The following is a 17034-nucleotide window of genomic DNA, read 5'->3' as shown; positions in this document are numbered from 1 at the left end:
TTTTGCTGAACGATTGTGCGTTTTGCTATCCTCGAAAGGACTAAATCTAAATGAAAAGGATTCCTCGCCAAGTAAGTTTAATTTTGTAATCATACACTTAAAATTCAACACACATTTTATATATCACAACACATATTTTATGCTTGCAGATTTCCAAGCTTTAAAAAACAATGGAATAAAGCCAACAAAGAATAGAGGTGCCAAATCCAATAATTCACAACGTTTTCAAACAGTATTCAAATGAGTAAAGGCAACATTCATAAACAAGCAGCAATGTTAACACCGCAATAACAAGTGCTGATGACAGTTGAGCCGGACAAATTTCAGAATCTGAATGTGAAAGGAATGGATATGGTACTGATAATGTTGATTTATGTTGGATTATTTTACATTTTCTTCTCAAGGTAACTAGCAGGAATAAAGATATAACAAATGCAATGATCTTTAGACTACAATAGAGTTTAAAGTTAACAAAACATTTGAAAAGTTGATTCCGCGATTTTTTGGCTCAACCAAGACTACTGGGAAGTGTGATTATAAATTATTAATAATATAGATGTTAATAGTCATGTGATCAACTAACATATTTTCTTTTTTAGAAAGAGATTTTAAGCATATTATCAAGATTTTTTTAGCAAGAGTAAAAGAACAAATGAAATCGTGGAATTAATGCAACCAAAGACAAAGAAACAATTATAATAATTGATTGCCATTCAGGGCTGAGCTACTAAGTGTGCAAATTTACGTGTTTTGAAATCATCCACTGTCCTCTTTTTATCCATGTACTATCTACATGCGCAAGTGCAACGGACCATTTTGCGGACGTATTTATGTATACAAAAATAATCCAAATAATCCTTCGTTCATTAAAAAAATAAAACATAAACTTCAATATTAGTTTTCTTAAAAGAATTTGGTATTTATTAAAGATCATCCATTGAGACAGTGCTCCACAGCGCTTCCTGTGATAGCCTCAGTCCTCCTCAAAGCTATTTTGCAAGCGATAGTACTCCTTTTGTACTTCATCAGCTCGACCTTTTTGCCACTGCAAAAATTTGGAAATCAAATGCTATTGAAGTAACTATTTTTACAAGACAATTTTTAATAACTGCCTGTTATTGTAAAAGTGAAATCAACTAAAACTTACTAAATATTATCATAAAATTTTTATTTCTAGAAACATAAAAGAGCATTTTGTATCTGAAAACAGTGCAGAAAATGTGCAAAAACAGCTTCCTGGCACATGGACTAGGATTTACTATTATAACCGAATAGTATTTACCATTATTCTATTATTGTTGACTATTTTTAAAAGTAAAAGATCCACAGTGTGGCTTACATTCTATAAAACAAACATTGTTTTTTACATAAGCCTTACTGTGGCTTTTTGGATCAAATTTGACAAAGAAGCAAGACAGTGTTATCCAAGAAACTAGAGACTGGGTACCAAGGAGCCACACCTTATACGTCATGATTAGTAAAGAAACAAGTATCAAGATGCCATTGTGGCTTACTGGTGCTGGCTTCTAATGAAAGTGGCTTCTAGACTTGACGACGAAGACGTGGGAGATTATCACTGACGATACAGAATCTTTGGACGATAAAGAAGCTGTCTGGCATATAGATGAAAAAAACAATGTGAAAGTATGCTTAAACAATATACTACTATAAAGCCAGTCTAAATCTAAAAAAATCAATATTTAAATTAAGGGAAGTGAAAAAATTATTTTATGTACTTACCACATGAAAGAAACCATCTCACCTCAACTCTTGTCGTTCGCATGTCTCTCAAAAGTGCAATGTCTTTACAGTGAAAGTTCCCCATATCTGCTCGGAAAAAATGGACTTTTCAAGAGATGTTTCGATCATCATTAAATCCAAGCAGCAGGCTGTTGCAATTCCGCTAAATACTCTAAGGGTAATGGTGGAAAAGCATTTGACGGCAGAATTAAAAAAAAAGATCCACAGACCAGTCCTCCCCATTTTTCAGAGGTAAAAAAATTAAACTGACTGCAAAACTTCTTTCCAAAAGACAAGCTTTAAAGAAGTCTAGTCGAAATGACGAATGTAAGCAAATTTCTAAGCTGCTTTGTATATCGGGATGATCCCAATAAGTTAACCACCTTTTAAGGACTTCCCACAAAATATGGCGGGGGCCCGTTTTAATCTGAGAGAAGCTTATCTCATCCTGGAAGAGATATTACGTGTCGAAATTCAAATTTTAAGAGTAGAAAAATACTTTTGAGAATCAGCGTGAAAAACTGATTAAAATTATATTTATTTCTACATGATCCCTTATTCATGAACAGACCCTATTGAGAAATTTGGTCTATAATAGGATGTCAAGATAAACTCTGTAGTCTTGATAGGGGAGACCGGGGCTAGTAGGCCATTTTTTCACACACCCGCTCCTGGGAGTCGTAATTTTCATTGTAATGATAAAAGTCTTAGCTTAAATGAAACCTTATTATCTTAACTAAAAAGTAGCGTCAAAAAATTTCGAAGAAAAGGAAAAATTTCTGCCAAAAAATACGTTTTAATGCGACACCTAAAATGGGCAACTTGCCCCAACTACGGGGTAAGTTGCCCAATGAATTGGGGCAAGTTGGCATTGCATTTTTACACAGCATTTGGGACATGCTACACACACACACAAAATGTTTTCACAAAACCCACGAACCCATAAACCAACTTTAAAAAACATACACTGAATTAATCTTCTTTGATTCATAACACGATTCTTCTGTGGTGTTTAAATGAGACACTCCACCTTCTGGATAAAATCTCTTGAGTCAACAAGTCTGGCCTAGCTAAAGTTTTGTCGATCTTGGTTGGTGGTAATTAGAGATTCATTGGGGGCATAAATTGAAAGCTTTCTTACACAGGAAAGGAAAACATAAATGTCTCCTGATCGATGGAAGCAATGAACTAGTATAGTCCTTTCTTCATCTATGAAAACCTGCCGATAAAATTTTTGTAGACTCATTAGCTCAATTTATTAAACTGAAGACTGCATTTAGTTTCTTTGTTACCTGGTATAACTTGTAGAAACCACATTTAAGTTTGCAGGCACTTTTTCTAGATATCTGTTCCAATAATTGAAGAAATTCCCTTCTTCTTTCTGTCAATGTAGCTTTACAGACTTCTTCTTGGTATATAAAGTGGGATTCAAACATTGCTAACTCTTCTTACTTCTTTTAAAACCATTTCAATGGCTCTTTCAATTGTAACACATAAAGTCTTTCCTCTTCAACACAGTTTTTAGTAATCTAAAAAGAAAAAGAAAGGAAATTTTGACAGAGCCACAGGACTATAAAAAACAGGCCAACTTGCCCCCGAAAAAAACGGCCTACCTACCCCATGGGTAGGTGTCATAGCATCTTTTCAAATTACTTATATAAATGAACACTAAATTGGAAAAACTATTTGATTACCAGTTAGCTAAATGAATTACCTTTCTGAAAAAGCAAATTTCTTGCTTGTACACTCAATACCTAATTGATGAAAAGGAAATCACTTTGGAAAAAAAAAGTTACTGGCGGGTGACGAAAAACGTTTTTGGGCTTTAAAACGTCACGGTTTAAGTGCAGACGAAAAAAATTTTGTACACACCATCTACTGATAAAACTGAACAATTTGGCTATTTTGAAAAATTGTGGATTGCAAGTGGCGCCAAATTAAAGGGAAAAGAGCGACTTACCCCTAGGCCAACTAGCCCCGGTCTCCCCTACTCGTTTCTATTTTATTTAACTAAAGCATAAAACTCTATCACGTAACCCTTTGTTCCAGCCATTTGTTCTTAGGAATACTGAGTTATGCTTAGACTGGATTCTATTTTCTTTAATGTGCTACAAACCCAAATGATGTGCACTCTGTTTTTTTAACGGGGAGACATCAATCAAGAGGCTATTCCATGTTCATGGAATGATATTTAAATGATAGTTCAGTAAAATACTGCGTTTTTTTACGTGTACAGTAGTAAAATGTTTTCTGTTACTTTATTATTCTGTAAGCTCCCCATTTACGAATAGAGAGTGAGTAACAAATGCAAAGAGTGAGCTCGATATCCGGGATAAAATATGTCCAATAAGCCAAAATAATTTAATTTTTTATATGTCATTTACAGTATCCACAGAATCAACCCTTATTGGGCATCTTTTTAAATCTTAGCTTTTGGCTTTGGACCAAAGAATTTTAAGTTCAAATTATTTCTGCCAAAATACAGTTTTCTATCAGTGGTTGTCTGTAACCTAATGGGGAGGTTTAATCCACCATGCCAAATGAAATCATGGACTACTCTATATTAAGGAATGGACTCAGTCCAATCTTTCCGTGTTAAAGGCAGTCGGGTGGACTTTTTTACACAAAAATTCAGTAAAAATACTATTAATTATAATTTTAGAGGGCGTAACTAAAACTCGGTGTTTGGGTGTAGTTGGGAAGATCCCGAAAAAGGAGCTTTGAAGATCATTTTCTGAGAGAAACTTTAAGGAACTAGACTCGTGGTGAACTCGGACCACGGAGAATGAGAAGAAAGAGAGAAAATGCTCCATAAGTAGTTGGACTGTAGAAGTAACCGGACACATCCGAAACCCCCACACTGAAAAAGGCCAAATTGAGGGAATTGTACTCGATGACCAGGGGTGCCAGTTGGGAGAAAGAAAATAGGCATGGGACTTCTGTTTTGAAGTCGGTTGTCCTGACATTTTGTTTTGACAGTTGTCTGCTTGTTTCATTTCGCTGGAAATTTTTTGCTTCCATGACGACCGACAGTCGTATCGTCTTCTCAACGTGACTCCTTCCTTTTTAATGTGACACAAAAAATTATTGAAATGAAACAAGCAGAAAACTGTCAAAACAAAATTGCCCAGGTAAATATCGGGTCAAACGAACATTTCTTGAAAATTTCCAATGAATTTTTCAGTAAATATACCCTAAGTTCAATTTTTGCAAATTGTATTTATTAAATTTTAAAGTCTAGGGGCGAACAAATTTAGACTCAAACCGATGCTTGCATTCTCATAAAATAAAATAATAAATCTTAATTTCACATTAAATTACGCTGACGTTATCATATTGCTTTGTACTCATAATCATATTCTCTAAAATACTATATTCATTTTCAAATCTTTACAAAAATTAGAGAAAAAGTAGAAAATAAACATGGCCCAGGATACCCTTTTCCACTCTGAGAGTATAGTGCCACCATATGGGTAGGATCGAAACGAGGTAGATTTTTCCCGGAAAATTTATTTTTGGTTTATTACTGATAGGCCTACAGTATCCACCAAGCCATTAAGAACACCCCTCTCGTTTTGCGTGCTTTCTTATGGCACTACGTGTCCCAAAAAAAACTGAATAACTATTTAACGGCTATAGATAGATTGATTTTTTTTTCTTTTTTTCCCGATGAGAAGAAAGACTCTACAAATCATATACACTTGACATTTTCTTAGGATGTACCCCCACGTCTCTACACGTTTCCCAATTAATAAAGTCCCCTTCCCCCCCCCCCCCCCATAAGCGCAGTGTTAAAACTGGCTTTTTCTAAAAACGAAAAAAATACTTAGAATGGCGTTAAAACATTTTTCTTTATGCCAAAGGATTTGGCGTCTTTTTTAAAATAGAATCTTGAGTTTATTTAATTGAAAAAAAAAATTTTAAGACCCTTTCCTATCCCTTGAAGTTTACTCCCTCCAAAAATGAGGGGTGAGAATAGTAACTTCTCTTTGCACTTGCGCGCGCGCTATCAGAGTACAACAACGCTAAGAACTTAAAGGTGGGATTTAAATTGAAAAAATACAATTAATCAATGGAAAATTAGTTTCTGGGTTTATTTTTTGAGTTTACAAACAAATTTACGAAAATAATTCGAAAATCAATATCTGGTGTGGCCACCATTTGCTAAAATAACTGCCTTGCAACTATCTTGCATCTTACCGATATATTTATTTTCAAGCTCTGGTGTTACTTGGCGCCATGCCTTTTCTAGTTCAGTCCATATTGTCCTTTTGGTTACTTTATTTTATTCTTCTAATCTTGATTTCACGAAATCCCACACTTGCTCGATTTGATTCAAATTCGGGCTTTGAGCAGGCCATATCATTCTTTTTAGAACACATTTTTTTTAATACAATAGCAATTAGAATAAAAATCAAAGAATAAATAAAAAAAATCAATACCCAATTTCTCTTTTCTGTCTAAGTATGAACGGCAAAGATTGAAAGAATGCTTTGGATAATTGTCCTCCTGAAAAATGAACCCCTCCCCAAGCAAATTAAGACCATCAGGAACTGCCTAAAAATTTAAATTCAGCCATTTCATAAAAAAAATCTCAAGCAAACTAAAATATACTTTGCGAATAAGAATTTGGTGGTATATTTCCTTCTTCATAATGCCATCAATTCGGTGTAACGGAAGTCCCCCCTTTGAAGAAATGGCACCCCAACACATAACAGATCTCCACCAAATTTGACCAAGGGGACGAGACACTCATTATTATAATGTTCTCCTGGTGCTCGTCGAACAAAGGTCTGCCTGTGTGTCCCAAAAATCTCTACTTTCGTTTCATCAGTGAACAATACTTTTTCCCATTGCCGAGTCGTCCAATGGACGTGTTCTTTTGCAAATTTCAAACGTTTCTGAATTTTCAATTTGCGAAGCAGCGGTTTTTTTACAAGCCACTTGGCCATTCATGCCGTAACTAACTAGAGATCTTCTTACCTCCGACAAAGAAACAGGGGAATCGACCGCGAGATTTATTTTTTCGGTTAAAACTGGCAAAAGTTTGGCGCCTATTTCTTTTTGATAATAAATACAAATATCGAGCTGCTTTTTTGAAATTTTAATTTCGTCTGCGCACCTAGTTTTGTTGCCCGGAACAAGTACTTTTTCCCTCTGAAAATAATCTAATACATTTTTAACAGCTTTTAAACTTCGACCTACACTTTTTGAAATAACCCGTTAACCGCTCTCTCGCAAAGGTATTTACTTACGACGGAAGCAACATGTCATAAAGTGCATCTGACGAAAGGTAGGGGAGACTGGAGTAACGCGGGACCGTATTCTTTTTTTCCGCATATCTCCCAATTTAATCACCGTATTTTATTTTATTTTTTACATTTTTATTATGTATTTCACATTTAAAGGTACCCCCCATATTTTTATTTAATTTCAGAGTAAACTATTTTAGTAAACCAAGTAAACCAAGTAGGTGACGGCTAAAGTTTTCAAAAATTTGTGGGAGGAGCCTATTTTGAGGGGTAACTTAGGACACTAGCGTGGGTAGGGTGGGACGATTGCTTTATAAGCCTTACAATTTAAAAAAAAATTTTTAAAAAAATTGAAATCGTTTTCCCCTACATCGATTCTATGTGTCTGTAAAAAAAATTAATGAATTATCTTGTAATTGAGATTTGCATTTTATGAAAAAATAGCTTATCTCCGCCCTCGAATCTTCCTGCCCATCTCAACTGCACTAAAATTTGCTCAAAACCTCGTGTCCATATTTCCTAAAATAATAGGTCTAAAATTACAAATTAATAAAGAAAAGAACAATGTTTATATCCATGTAAATATAGCTAATACTAATATGCATTGTTTTATATTTTTACGTAAAATCTTATATGGCGGCGAAAACAAACTTCGTTCGCGTCATAACTAATGTAGTCAATTGTGAATTGAAAACATAATTTATTTGTTTGCCTGTGTTTGTCCCTCTCTTCCCCCCATTCGGGCATTCCCACCCAAGCCATGTCGCCCACCCAGGCATGTCGCCCCGTCATAAGCGCGTTTTCTCTGTTTAACGGAGGAAAAGGCGCACGGGGTGGAAATGGGGGGCGGGGGGGGGGAAGAAAGGGACTAGAACGGGCCAACAAATAAATAACCATTTTAAATTGAAAAATGACTACATTAAATACAGTACCTACACAAAGTTTGGAAACACGGCGGCTTACGGGCCAAAGTGTCTCCCTTTTTTACGCGATAACTCACGTTTGATTTATCGCAAAGCAAATTAAAAAAAATCATCTTGGTGAGGAAAGAATTTCCTTTCACCATGATATTTGCAGATTTTAGTGAATTGAAGTTTATCCCCTACGTGCTAGATATAAAGTTCGGCGCGCTCGCCATATGGTTCCATGCTAAAGTGTATGTTACTTAAAAAATTCTAAAAAATTCAAATATGTCAATTATTACTTGAAACTTGCACAAACGGTAGACGACATAGTCGTCTACATTTGGACAAAGTTTCAAATTTTTTTAATGAAACGCTGATTTTTGCCGATTTTTTAAAGAAAAAATGCCAGAGAAAAAGGAGAGAACAAAGGGGTTCGACGGTTTTCCCTCTTCTATTCTTTCCTCAGGGCAGGATACTCTCCACGCGACTTGAGAAGAAAAATCAAAATTTACTATGGTCAGAGAGCTTTTTCTCAGGCTGCACCTCGACTGTGGAATGATCTTCCTGCATCGATTCGTCTTGCCCCTAACTTTCCCGTGTTTAAGAGTCTACTGAAGACCCACTTGTATGCCACTGCTTATCTCTGATTATTTCATGTCCAATTGTGTGTAGTCGGAAGAGCGTCATTTGATTTTTCGCTATGGAAAATGCGCTATAATAATGTATAGAATAGAATAGAATAGAATAGAATAGAATGTTATTCAGCTAGTGAACTTCTTCATTTCAGAGTTTTCCGCGTCTTCCTAGCTCTAGCCGTTCTGTAGATATCCCCCCTTAAAGTACTTTAATTTGCATATAGCTTTACGGAGCGTTTCCAAACGATTTAAAAATTACACTTCCCTTGATTGCAAAAATCTGTAAAAAAATCAACTGATTCTTACCCACTATGGCTACGGCAAAAAAAAATCGTCGTGTTCCGACGAAAATTGGATTTTTGGGAAAGCCGAAAAATCACCTTTTTCCATAGAGTTTTCTCGCGCGTTCCCAAACTTTGGGTAGGTACTACCATGGACTACTCAATATTAAGGACGGGACTCTTCGGCCTTTCCTATGTCGGCCATGTAAATTTTTTCCGGGAGAATCGGAATCGAAATTTACAATTATTTATTGTTTTACCTAATGTCCCTATACCTAAAATGTACGGTTATAGAGATATTGCAAATTACATTACGAAAAATTTGAAAAAAAGACAAAACACTGGTGCCATCTAGGAACCAAACCTCCTAAGCTCTTGGAAGTCTGCAAGCAGATGCCCATTCGTGCATACCTAGAGAAAGAGACACCACTCTCTTATCTCTATTGCTTTGACATAGCTGCCTAACTCTCTTTTACCTTGTGGCATATATTCTTGAGAGCTTAGGTCGCTTGGCTGCTAGATGGCACCGGTGTTTTGTCTTTTTACCCCTACTCCTGAAAGTAAAATTAGAATACCTTATTATTTAGTTTTTTTTACTAAGTTTTTTAAACAAAGTTGGAATCAGCGATAAAAACTGTGTTTATTGATGTTTTCCATTAATTATCTCCTGAACAAACCCAACCCGACTAGCTTTAACACGGCGACATAGCAAAGAGTCCCGTCCTTAATATTGAGTAGTCCATGGTACTACTGTAGATAATAAGGAAACTCGTGAGCGAAGCGAGGGGTTGCATGGCAAGAATACGACGACAAGAAATTCAGTTTACTGCCGACAGGATATTTTAATAGCGACGGGGTAGTGGTCGATATGGAGTGGTTTTTCGTGGCAGCTTCTTAAGGCAAGATGTGGTTGTGACGTGGATTCAATTAATTGATGCCAACAAGTAATCAAATGAGAGTTGCCCAATTTGCGCCAATATTGTCGATTTGTTCTTTGTCGAGGAAAACGAAGATTTCAGGTATATCACTGTAATAGACTTAGGGGAGAGTGGAGCTAAAAGGCCTTGTGGCAGGTCGCTCTTTTCTACTTAATTAAGCTCTTTATTTAATTTAAAAATTTGAGCTTTTAACCATGCATCATTATCATGTGCACTTATATTGCAAATTTCAAGAATGTATGACTAGTCGTTCTGAAGATAAACAATAAAAACACTTTTTGACTTTTCTGATGTAAAATTTTTCGAAAAGCTTTCTCAGGTAATTTCTTTTGGAATAATGTAATGTAATGTAATGCACGTATTTATATGGCGCCTTTCCATTTTATGCTCAAAACCCCTTCAGTTTCCAATTTAGATGTGATTGAACACACCACAGTATATTTAACGTCATATCCTTGAAAGCAATCAAGAATCCTGTGTTATGCAGGCTGCCTCAAGGGCACTACTTACAGTTTTATGACGGGTTCAGCTGGGGTTCGAAACCAGAGCCTCATTGCCTTTTTCTAAAGCGTTGACACTCTAGTCCACGACACCCCACATCCCCAATCACCCCCCCCCCGCATCCACATCCAAATAATGTTACCAATATTTAAAAATACTAAAGAAATAGGGAATTTCATCCTCTTTCGACTTTATGTAAAGGCGTAAACAGAAAAATAAATTATAGTGTGCTAAAAAGTTAAAATATATTTTGTGTAGACGACCTTGTTGGGGCTATTTCTGCCTTTCACCGTAGGGCTAGGTGGCTTATGGGAAATTACTATTGCTGAGAATAACTGAATTTTCGAATAAGCTCAAATTACTGATGGATATTACAAACTAATCAAGGGAATTATTTATAAACCACACTTGAAAAATAAATCGTTGTTATTATGATTTATTTTATCAAAATCGAGGTTTCAAATCAATCCCCGTATTGGCTGATCTCCCATTAGAGTTACAGGGAAAGGCAACTAGCCCCGTTGAAAGGGCATGTTGGGTCATTTTTTATTTCGGTTTATAACTTTAATAACACTGGAATTGTAACTCATAAAATTTTCAAAAAATACGTTCAAGATAAAAGAATTTCTTCTCTTTTTTTTAAGACCAAAAGATATCAAAAAGGTATAAAGGCAATTCACATCGCGGTTTCGCGTGTCAATTGTTTTGATGTCCGCCATTTTTAAATAGTGTGAAAAAAGGGGACCCATACTTTCCTCTTCTCCCCTTTCTTCCCTCGGGCCCATTCTCTGTGGATTCGGTCTTGAAAAAAGTAAACAACAGGGGAAAATATTAAAAAAAATACAAGAAATGTGATCTGGAAACACAAATGGCTACACATACTATCCAAGATACTTAGCAATTAACTGACACAAAAAAAAATAAAAAAAATAACACACTGATTCCCAAAATCAACTTTGTATTGGGAAAACACACTTTCAGCCAATACAGACAACCAAAACAACAAACAGCCAAAACAACTTCTTAGATGAATCATGAATGTCAACCACTGAGGTTAATCATTGCGTAAACTCTTCCAGTTTTTATTTGTTAAGAAGCCAAGCAGATGTAACCCTTTAAACTTATTCGCAATCAGCCTTTGGTCTGAAAAGAATTCTCGTCGTACAGGTCGTACAGGTTGTTACATTGACAAGAACTGAAATTGAATTTTTAGGCTACTTGTCCATTGAAAATAAAGCCATTTTAACTAGCACATCAAACTTATATTTATTGACCCTTTTGAGGTGCATTGTGGGTTAAGCAGCATATTTTTAACAAACGACGCGTCATACGTACTAAGCCTATATACGTACATATTATTGAAATTAAAAAGTACACGCCATAGCCAAAAGTCGTGCGCAGCTTACGCCACTGCACACCACTGGGGCCTATAGCCGAACTAGAAATTGTTTTATGCTTGACTACTCCCATATAACTAATGATTTACCATTAAGCAGACGCATCGCACTCATGGTCATAGAAAATGGGAGTAGTCAAGCATAAAACAATTTCTAGTTAATATAAAAAGTCTTGGATAATTGATTGCGATTAAAAAGTTTTGGAGAATATGCAGTCGATTATCCAAGACTTTTTTGTTCACAGTCAACACTCTATAATAGATTTAAATGTACTGAAGATCAAAATATTCCAAATGACAAATTTAATTCTAAGTGGTTGATTTAAAACATAGGCTATTGTATGAAAGATGCATATATCACAAAAGGCAGACATATGCCAAAAGCCTTAGACTGTTTGTTACAGTCAATAATCAGCCGGCCAAAACACATAAGGCCAGAGGAGTATTCTGTAAGTACCATGTTCCAGGGGTAGCAAATCGGGGGTAGCCACTAGCCAGTGTCGGATAGCCAGTGTCGGGGTAGCCAGTGTCGGCCGTATGGGTAGCCAGTGTGGGGTAGCCAGTTTTGGGGTAGCCAGTGTCGGGGTAGCCAGTGTCGACCCCCCGGGTAGCCAGTGTCGAAGGTAGCAGGTGTCGTTTTCGCGGGTTGCTTTATAGATTATGTTTGAATTTCACTGATGTACAAGTAGAACCAAACTTTTTCATGATCTACACCATAAAATTTCATTTCTTCTACAAAGGAATTTGTCGAAGTAAGAACATAGTCCATCTTAGATGAGTCACCCATTCTAAAGTAGTTTTTCACCGCTGGTCTTTTGCAAATTGTTGTGCTAAAACCTGTTATGCTGTGAATCTGATGTCTTAATTTTTTTAGATAATCGGAATCCCTATCTATAATATGTTTTTACTGTTATGTATTGATATCTGATGATCGCAATACAGACACAACACGTACATCTACTGTCTAATGGCAGTTACCTTTAGAAATCTCAGCAGTTTGAATATTTATTATTGCAGTCTATTCCATAGCAAATCTCTAAGTATTCTTTATTGAAAGTTGACATGAAAGTATAAGAGTAAAAAAAATCTATGAATTTATACATTCAATACAATGCTTTTGACGTAAGACCTTATTGTTTTCCTTACATTTTATTTCCATTAAAGATAAATATATATTTTTTGTTCAACATGTTTATTATTTCCGAATTAACACTAAATCAGCTTTGGTTAAACGGAATGGGCTTAGTAGACGTTTTTGTAGATAATTATGGAGTTTGGCATCTATAAACATTAAAAGTGGTTAAATAATCTAGGAAACTGCCATATGAAGTTGATCATTATCCACTTAAATATATTAATCTTTATTAACAAGTTTCTAATATTGAGAATTGTGACTATATCCCCAGCACATCTTATCGATGAAAGATTAGACTGCTAGAAATTTGACTGGACTGAGCACATGAATTTTAAAAATTCGTTCCCTGACATAAAAAACTGTTGGCATTGCCACTGCTGGTTTTTATGTGATAGAGTAAAAGGGACGTTAATGTTAAGGGGACGTTATCTTTTCTGTAGCTATTTGAAATAACTATGTTTGGCTTTATAAAGCATGCACCAGTATGATCTATGTGTCCCAATGTGGCGAATAATTATAGAATATTGCACCAAATGGTGCATCTTCGGAATTATGTCCAGATTAAAACCATTTTTAAAACCTACAAGAAATTCATCAACCATACTTTCGTAAAAACTGCAAATTTGAAATGGAAGACGTAAAAATTGGTCTGCATATGTTAAAAGGAGCTTAAAAACAATCCCATGCCATATCATCATTTGGAATTTTTTCACCAACCATGAAGGGTAAAGGTTTTCTCTATGATGTGGAACAAGTAAATAAGCTTTCTTGATAACTCGCTCTCTCTCTAAATTGGTTTATTTAATGAGATGAATGATGGATGATGACTTTCGTAAAAACTGCAAATTTGAAATGGAAGACGTAAAAATTGGTCTGCATATGTTAAAAGGAGTTTAAAAACAATCCCATGCCATATCATCATTTGGAATTTTTTCACCAACCATGAAGGGTAAAGGTTTTCTCTATGATGTGGAACAAGTAAATAAGCTTTCTTGATAACTCGCTCTCTCTCTAAATTGGTTTATTTAATGAGATGAATGATGGATGATGAAAGATGAGAGTATTAAAGGATATGCGACAAATGTGGTGATGTTTGTGGTACCAAATAAGTTCCAACATGGTAGGGAACAATTGGACGAAAGACAACAAAGTATAAGTTTACATGGGAAGCTATAGCTAGCCTATCAGGTGATTTGTTTAACAAAAAAAAACAAGTTACATACATAAATCCTAGGTAGCTGGGACCTGTTAGGGAGAAAGGGGATATGAAGTAAATTGTAACACATGAAATATACAAGAATTATTACGAAGTGCACAGATAAATCTCACATCAATTAATCCATGGGAAAGAGAGAAAACACAGCTCGAAAGCTCGAAACCTGTACAGAATGTGGACATAAATACAAAGTTAGATTCGGGAACATGGCACAATTGTAAAATATACTTACTTTTAAGAAAAGATGATAAACTGAATAAAAGTTGCACCACGAAAGTGAAACACTCTAGAAAGAGTATGGCTACATAAATTGTAGTGAACAACTGACTTGACGTGGCCAAATAGCAGCTTAGTAGCGGACTGGTGTTTTTTTTATTCAATTTTTCAGGTCTAGCTGAGGCAATGTCATGTTTTTTGTTGTTGTTTTAAAATTTAAATTTTGAGGTTTATTTTAGATGGCTTATCTCGAGATTGTACTGTACCATATTGGAATTTTTAAATTACACCATTTAGCTCTTCTAAAATACTTTTTCTTGAATACTAAGAATACTAACTGATAAAACACATTCCAATGTGTCGCGCATCAAATCTGAGATACAACCACAAATTACATGAAAGCAACGTACGTTCTAGACACAATGATTCTTAATACCATACAACGTACACCAATGTTGTAAATCAGAATCGAGGAGTTCAGCACAATGCATGTCGTGGTCTTCCTTAGTTCTAGGAATATGGTCACAATCAAAAAATTGTTTTTGATATCCTCTCTAGTTGCAAGGCAAAACCGACACTTTCTGGACCCTTTTTCGAAACAAGCGTTTGAACCTCCAATACTGTGACTTGATGGGTTGTCTGCAGCAAGGGCTGCTGGAGTCACAAGAATAATTTTATGGAAAACATATTCACACGCATAGTATAGTATGGGACAAAAATTCCATACAAGAGTAATATTGTAAGGCAGAATAAAACTGCTTTTTTTAGGGTTCTTCGAATTATAGTGAAGATTTTGAGTTTCGGAACCACTTGACATAAGACCCATGAAAGATAATTAGGATCACACACTAGTTTTTATATTTGTCCCGATTTTCGTTACAGTTTTATTAATCAATTAGTTGTTATTTCTACGGTGGTTTCGTGCAATGGCATCAGTGTTACACTAGCTCATGTCAAGTGAAATTAGTGTTCTTCATAAAGACTCTCTAAAAATAGTAAATTGGGTTTTATTAAAAATTATCATTCTATTTTCATTGCACATAGGGTACTTTGTATAAGTGTGTAAGTACACACACAATTTAAAATAGACGCATAGCTTATTAGAATTTGCATTTTTATTGCACTGTGCTGGACTACTCAGGCTCTCCTTTACCATTGAACATGTATGGCAGTTGCCAGGGGGCCACGGCGTGCATTACGTTTACATTTTTTAAATTTGTCTTGTGACTACCTTTAAACCCTAAGAGAATAAACAAATCGTTTTGAAATAAATATTATTTTGTTAATTGCAAAAAATATTGTATTTACACCAACACAAGTGCAACTAAACTAGAACCTGTTATGCCAGGAATTTTAAGTGCGATAGGAATGGGCAATAGGTTGAATACAATTGTAACAACATGGGTGAAATATTGTCATTTTTTAAGCAGCCGCTCTTAACCTAGGAATCCCTCTTTCCCCTGTGTTACTATTATGAAATACATCAACTTCCTTGTCCTTACACTCACCTTTATAGTACCGTTTAAAGAATGATTTGAAACGTCCCATAATCGAACGGGTACAAAAGGCAGATAGTAAAAAATGGAGGGTCAGTCAGAAATGAGAAACGCCGAAAACGAGTTAGATCCTTAAGAGCATGATTGTAAGGTAGAATTGTTCTTACAAGTTAAATGTGTAAGGGACGTGATTCCGAAGTGGACTATGGCTATATGATTCCAGCAGTGAAAGTGGAGCATTCCGTCTGTTTATTGGAGCAGCGTTGATTTTCACATCACTTTTGGACATATTATCATCAATAAAAATCCAGCCTGGTCCCCAGTAAAAATATAAAAACCAGTGTGTAATTCTCTTTCATGGGTATTGTCTTTTATGTTTTCCAGAGATCTTTGTTACCTGAATGGAATAGGCCTACAGTGTTATACAGTCGCGGCTGCAAGTTTGTATACCTTGTGCTCAAATATACGCCTTTTTACTCTGTATTGGCGGGTAGTGTGAGCCTATCGCAAGAGAAAGGGGTTGTTATTCGTGCGCATTTTTCCTTGTTAACCCAAACCCCTCTACCCCCCTCTTTTCTTAACTCTACCCTTTAACATCACTAACTATTTTACCGCGAAACGGGAGACGGTTAAGCAAAATAAATATTTGAAATGAAAAAAAAAGTCTTAGAAGTAATAAAACTAAAATTGTAACCTTTTTATATGCTTTAAAGTGGAGAGTAAATAGCTGGTAAAACAAGTTAGGCACAGTCTTAAATGTTCCATCTGCTTGAATTTGCTTTGTTGTTCGCAGTTGAGTAAGTAGAGTAATAGATAGGAATGCCGTACCAGTTGTAGTGGAGACGCGAGCCTTAAAAAAGTCGGATGACCCGTCTAATGTTTTTCTTTTAAAACAGTAAGCAAAGATGAGCATAAGATCACGAGAGAAACTAAAATAAAATGTTATATTCACGAATATTGAGGATGTTCACGAATCAATTCTTCAGCCATGTCAAAACTGGTTGGATTGGGTGGCTTCCGTTCTGCTGAGCTCTATACATCCGCTTTTCTAGGGCAGCATTATATCCACAATTTCTTCACCTTTATAGTATTCCCGCTTATAGAGTGGGATGGTTAGAGGCTGGGATTTTCTTCACTTTATTTTATTCCCGCTTATTGGGAAGAGGTTGGGGTTTGTTACACCTCGTCATATTATATATCTATTGAGAAGACTTTTTAAGCTACCTTATGAAAATCCAAGCCTGTACCATTTGCCATTTGCACTGTTGCAATGTCCATTGTCTAGGAGATCTAATGTCTAGGAGAGCTATTGTCAATTAATTT

General features: G+C 35.6%; 1 long non-coding RNA gene across 1 annotated transcript; it reads right to left on the bottom strand.

The window, feature by feature from the left end:
• Positions 1-2516: 2516 nt before the first annotated feature.
• On the bottom strand, positions 2517-3729 carry LOC124193240. The gene is made up of 3 exons (XR_006874123.1): positions 3455-3729; positions 3033-3269; positions 2517-2959 (listed from the first exon to the last, which is right to left on the bottom strand). It is a non-coding gene; the product is annotated as an uncharacterized LOC124193240 (long non-coding RNA).
• Between the last annotated feature and the right edge of the window lie 13305 nt (positions 3730-17034).

This window comes from Daphnia pulex, chromosome 4, assembly GCF_021134715.1.
Source record: "Daphnia pulex isolate KAP4 chromosome 4, ASM2113471v1".
Lineage (NCBI taxonomy): Eukaryota > Metazoa > Arthropoda > Branchiopoda > Diplostraca > Daphniidae > Daphnia > Daphnia pulex.
This window is presented reverse-complemented; position numbering and strand designations above follow the sequence as displayed.